The sequence below is a fragment of the Planococcus citri genome, chromosome 1 (genome assembly GCF_950023065.1).
Source record: "Planococcus citri chromosome 1, ihPlaCitr1.1, whole genome shotgun sequence".
NCBI classification, from domain to species: domain Eukaryota; kingdom Metazoa; phylum Arthropoda; class Insecta; order Hemiptera; family Pseudococcidae; genus Planococcus; species Planococcus citri.
In genome coordinates, this window is record NC_088677.1 from 29,454,565 (window position 1) to 29,460,564 (window position 6,000).

The following is a 6,000-nucleotide window of genomic DNA, read 5'->3' on the forward strand; positions in this document are numbered from 1 at the left end:
TATAATTTTTAGTACCCAGCATGACCGCAGCGCTAGTGGTTCTACACTAAACCATGGGGGGTCCATATTTGTACCTGGGTCCATAATTGTACCTTCTCCTCTACTATTGGGTTCACCAGTATTTTAACCAGATACTGGTTAGTGGGTACTGGGTAGTGTAACCGTTTTCAGCTCTGGTATGTGCCATTATGACACCTACAGTACAAATTGGTGGCCTCAATTGTAAAACGCCAACTTGATGCAGAAATGAACTTGTACATTGTTCCGAAGCCAGAAATGCATAACAAGAAGAAAATCCTCTACATACTATAAGTGAACCATCAATTCAATCATTCTTGACATGAATGACAAAATTACTAACATACACGACTTACATCCGAGTAATCTCAATTTCAATTTGCAAAATATGACCAGAATGGGATGCGAGAATCCCAAACGACGTGGAGTAGTGAGCTCCATAAGTAGTACATTTTGTCACATTCACTTAATACTCAGACTCGACAACTCAACACTCAACAACTTGAAAATTTGACATCATGATTCTCATCACTCAATGCTCAATTCACTAGCCTTATTGAAAGATTCAACTCACAATCTCAATGCAACTGCCATGGATTTTTCCCAGTTTCAGGATTCATATACTCTATTGTCAGATGTTCTTGTGAATGCAAACTCAATCATATCCTGCTCTGGAATTTTTTTCTTCGTACCTATTCAGAATTGAACAATTTAGAATTTTTCAGCCATCATCAAATTAATTTAAAATCAACTTATTCCGTTTTTTTGTTTTTTTTTGTTTTTTTGAAATCACAGTTTCTCAACCAGAGGGGCACGGATGCCGCTGATATTATCGATTTTTAATTGTTTTTGCTAAAAAATACGCTGTATCCTATGTATGGATATGAAGAACTGGCAGAAACCCACCTCAGGTTAAGACACTGTTTCATGAAAACAGTTGAAGAACTAAGAGATATCCCCAGCACAGATAGATGTCACATAAATGGAATACAGGTACTGAGCGAAGAGCCAGGCAGGAAGCCCTACCAAGTGGAGAATATCTGAAATTTGGACTGTGGAAAACACTTAACAGATAGTGTCCCATGTTTCACATTCACTTTAGCAATAGTGGAAAATATTGCAAGTTGTTACTATCGTGATACATGTCACGATAATCGCGATAGCTCATTTACTTATTCAATTAATCAATTCAATTAGGTAACGTGATATTTAAAATCATCGGCATCCCCGCAGAGGGGTAGTTATACATTGCGGCTCACTATAAGAAATACATGTCAGCTCATTCCAAAGTTACCTGAACCATGAATGGCACAAAAATAAGTGCTAAAAGGAAAAAGGTTCCATTTGATTGGGAAACTGTTCAATCAGATCTAATCAGTCATTGTTTGGCTTGTTTCATCTGATCAGATCAAATCTGGACAGAACCAAATTTTTATCTGACTTGACCTGATCAGATCCAATCATTTTCTTTTGAGAAGAGTACAAAGAAAAAACTTTTTGAATAGAAAGTTCAGACACAGAACAAAATTGTGCTAAAAACAACAAACAAAAAAAAGACAAAAAAAACAGAAAAATTATTGATGGTCAGATCTGATGATAAAACGGTGATCTAATTAGATCTAGGTATATACATGATTACCTAGATCCAAGGAATGTCCAATGGGATCAGATCTAATTTTGCCTGATTATTGATAAAATGAATCAAAAGAAAATTTTCTGTATCTGAGCACTCTGATGTGAACATACTTATCAGTTCACGTATCACTATCTAGACAGATGGAATTATTATCATCTATCATGTGGAACGTCATCTCATCAGACTGGTTTAGGATTGTTTGTTTGATCAGATCCAGTCTTACCAGTTTAAACCAGTTTTATCAGATCTGATTAGATTAGATTCGATCCAGAAATATCCTGGATTCAATTTGATCTGACCAAACCTGATCTTATCCTATCATTTCGTCCTGAGTAGTTTTGTCATTTCTTTTTCCACGAGACTGCGTCTTTAAAATATGCATCAAACTGCCTTATGGTTTATTGAACTAAGTACCCTTAAATCTAATTTTAATTCTAGTCTGAGAAGTCAGGCGTAATTTATTAAATGTGAAACGCATATATTGCCTGAATCACAAACTTTTCCAATTTTATTCAAATTGTCACCTGGTTTTCTTTTTATTCTCCCTAAATTCATGCACTACCTAGCTCATGAAGGAAACAACAAAACCGATCATTAAATTGGTCATGTACGTGTTGTTACTGAAGTAAAGTGTACTTTTGGAACTACATACAAAAAAATATCCATTCTTTTCCAAATTTCTTACAATACTTTTTCAAGCCTTCGTTTCATTATTGCGATTCGCATTAATTAATCAAATAAGAATCGAGAACACGAAAAACATAATTTCGGACTCGAATTATTCGAAGGTACCAAAATGTAAAATCACAATAACAATCATTATTGAAAGAAAACTTCCAACGGAGCGTAGGTTTAGCTAAATCTGTAATGAGCATAAAAATTCATAAATACAAACACGTGATAAAACTCCTCGAGTAGGTAATTAGGCCTATTGACTAAAATATACCCACACAAAAATCAAAACGAGACCTTATATTCGTCCGAATTAATGGAAAAATTAAAAAAACATGAATAATAATCGTTTCTCGTAGATATTACTCCTATATTATAAGAAAATTTACTTTCGAAAAGCTTCGACTTTTCTTATCGACAAATAAGTATAATTATTTCGAAGAAAGTTTCCAACTTTTCACATCGGTTTAATTTATTAATACTGAGTAATAATCTCACAGTCGTAAAACGTGCATTTGAAAAATATTCTTCATTTTTGTATCAGTTTTTTTGAATAATTGATTAAAAATTATCGATTTCAACGACTCAACAGTTGAGCAGTCTGAACATACTCAAGCTTATATTCAAACTACCTGCTAACCAAATAACAAAAAAATGTTAAAACCAAGGTTAAAGTTGGTGAAACTATAACGTATAATTACTTTCATTGCGTTTCATCTTATTCGTGTAAAAAGTTTCATGACAAGAAAAGCAGGAAGGTACTTTTTCAAAAAAATACGTTCCTTCATTTTTAATGTTATATTCATCAATTTGAAAAATAGGTAGGTAGGAAAATTACATAGGTAGGTTTTGCAGTACCTACCTACTACGATCCTTTAATGTTGAGCAGGTGGATTTGTTTCTTTAAAGCAATAATTACAGAAATTTTATTCCAGTTTCGAGAATTATTGGTAAACTTTATCAAATTATAGATTTCAGTTTATGAAAATTTCACAGAAATTTTTAATGTTTTAAAATTGCCAGGTACACTTTTTATGCACAGAAGGATTAATTTCAATTTCAATTATTTAATTTCTCTTTTCAAACGAAAGCATCGTGGGTGGCAAATTTTACCAAATGAATCCATTGGTAGGTAGGTAGGTAGGTATGTAGATAGGTCTTGGATATTGAGTAGGTAGCCAAGTATATCAAATAACCGAGCATCTGCTAGTGAAGCAACATTTCGACCATCTTGATGAGTAATAGGTGGGCTCACATCAATAAATACAACATTTCTTCAATACCAATAAAAATCAATACGTACCCAAAGTCTTACATCAACCTACGTTTTGATGTCATTTTTAATATTTAACTATCATTTTCCTCGAATATTTTGAAAAATTATCAACGAAGAACGAAAAAATTAAATTTTCAAAACAATTGAATGGATGTAGGTACCTAGGTAAATACCTACTTAATCATTCAATTGAAAACTCACTTTCGATACAACTTGTTACGTCCTTTCTTTCCAATTTCTATTTTTTTAAAAAAAATTCATCAAATTCTCTAAAAGAAGCTGCAAAACGTTCAAAATTGTGAAAAACTTCCGCATTGAAAACGAGAAAATCAAAGACCGAATTAACAAAATGAAATTTGAGAGAAGTATTTCACGTGAAATTCTCTCAACTCGAATTTCAAAATACAGAAAGATTCGTCAAATTAATTCCTTTTCTTTTCAAAACATCCACCCTCAAAATCGTAAACAAAGGTATCAAATTTATCTAGGAACCGGTTTCTTCAATCGATCATTTTGTTTAAAAAATTCAAATGAAACATTTAATTCAGTCAAAACAAAATTCAATTCAAATTTTAAAAAAAATTCTTAGATTCGAACTCGAAAACAACGCAGTTTTATATTTCATTTGGAAATTCGATACCTAATTTATCGTTTTGTTTACATTCATCAGTCACATGTTTCAACAATTGCAGATCTGTCATCGTTCTTCAGCACCTTACCACAAGTCACATCCTGTCGCCGCGATATATATTTACGATACATATATATTTTTAATTAAAATAAATTGAAAAACACAATCGAACTAATACAACTGGTCTTCTACTAACCTTAATTATGATGGCGAATTTTAATAAATAACCGTAAATGATCACGCGAAGTGAAAATACATCACGTTACTACATAAAACGAACCACCGCTGAAACACCCGTTAGACTAAAATATCAGAACTAACACGAGGGAAAACGTCAAATATTTTGGCAACAGTGTAGCCACATACGTTATTTTACATTGTATTTCGCTTTAATTTATAACATCGCGAGAGATTAATGAGTCGTCTTTTCGATCATATGTACTATGAATGAACGAAGCATACCGTATTTTGAAACGTACCTACGTGTACAAATGGCAAAAGCTGAATTTTTTAGGGCATATAGGCTAGATGATGATTTAAACTAATTGTTTTGATGGGATAGCGATGAGGCGATTTTCATTAATGGGTTTGCGCGTTATTATAATACGATGGATGGCTTTTTGCACCGATGATGCAAAATGATTTCTAAAAAGGGTATTAGATTATTGATATAGTTTTTGAAAATGATGTGGGATAAGTTACAATACGCTGTGTCAATAGTTTGTTACTTATACATGATATTTTAAAGTAATAGGTATGAATCAGATCGAACAAGAGGGAGGGGAAAGGGAGGAATTTCTCACGAGTTCGCGTTCTTTAGGGATTTGCATAATATTGGTCCTTTAAGAGAAAATGATGGACCTTTACAAATGTACCTAATAATGAATTAAAGTGACAACCAAAAATTGAAGGAGATTTCATCATTTTTTCCATTTCCAGGATTTTCTCTGTACTGCCCTGATCCTTGATCTGAATAATACCTACCAACAAGGTGAACTTATTAAGTAGGTATATCTACCTACTCATACATCAAGCATTTAAAAAATTTTTAATTTGGTGTTTTTTTTTTAAATGTATAAAATGGACTGAAAAATTCAAAGTACATACCTACATATGACAATATAACGTGTTTCAAATTGAACCTGATCTGCAAAGTGAGACTACAGTACAATGAAACGGTTTCCATACAGGAGAAAATCTGCAGTTTTGAAACTGTTTTGAAACCATATTTTGAAACGATTTGAAACAGAAATGGTTTCTTATACGTCTTGAAACTGTACCTACTTGATTTTGAAAATGCCAACAAAGTATTTCGAATCTTTTCTTAGGTACATTATTACGTTTCAAAACCACCTGAAAACTATTTCATAACATGATGCAAATAGTTCTGAATAGGTAAGTATATTTTGATACCTACGTTCAGATTGGATCAGAGTACATTCCAAGATTTTTTCTGAATTAATTGCCCCAATACGTATTCTCTAAATTTGAAACAGTGAAATTTCACTGTTTCAAAAGAGAGTATGTCTGGATCGATTTTTTTGAAAGTTTACGAGGGTGGGAGGAAGAGGGAGGAAGGTAAGCTGAAGAGTGAAGCAAAATACCTTGATCATTCAGAACAGGTTGAGAAAACTTTAAACATACCTACCTCTTACCTTGCCTTACCTTCAGTTCTGCCATCCGTTTTTTCAATTTCTCCGCCACCCCCTTCATTTTTCCATTTTTTTTTTTTTTTTTTTTTTTGTTAAAAAAACAGTTAGAATTTGG

General features: G+C 32.7%; 1 protein-coding gene across 4 annotated transcripts in view; it reads right to left on the reverse strand.

Moving 5' to 3' along the window:
- LOC135831247 (fibronectin) overlaps positions 1–4,547 on the reverse strand; it is a 76,671-nt gene extending 72,124 nt beyond the window's left edge. For 3 of the 4 annotated variants that reach the window (XR_010556169.1, XM_065343591.1, XM_065343593.1), the window contains exon 1: positions 4,430–4,547. The gene's annotated coding sequence lies outside the window, so the exon portion shown is untranslated. The remainder of the gene's footprint in view (positions 1–4,429) is intronic. The other variant, XM_065343592.1, reaches the window with a different exon arrangement.
- Between the last annotated feature and the right edge of the window lie 1,453 nt (positions 4,548–6,000).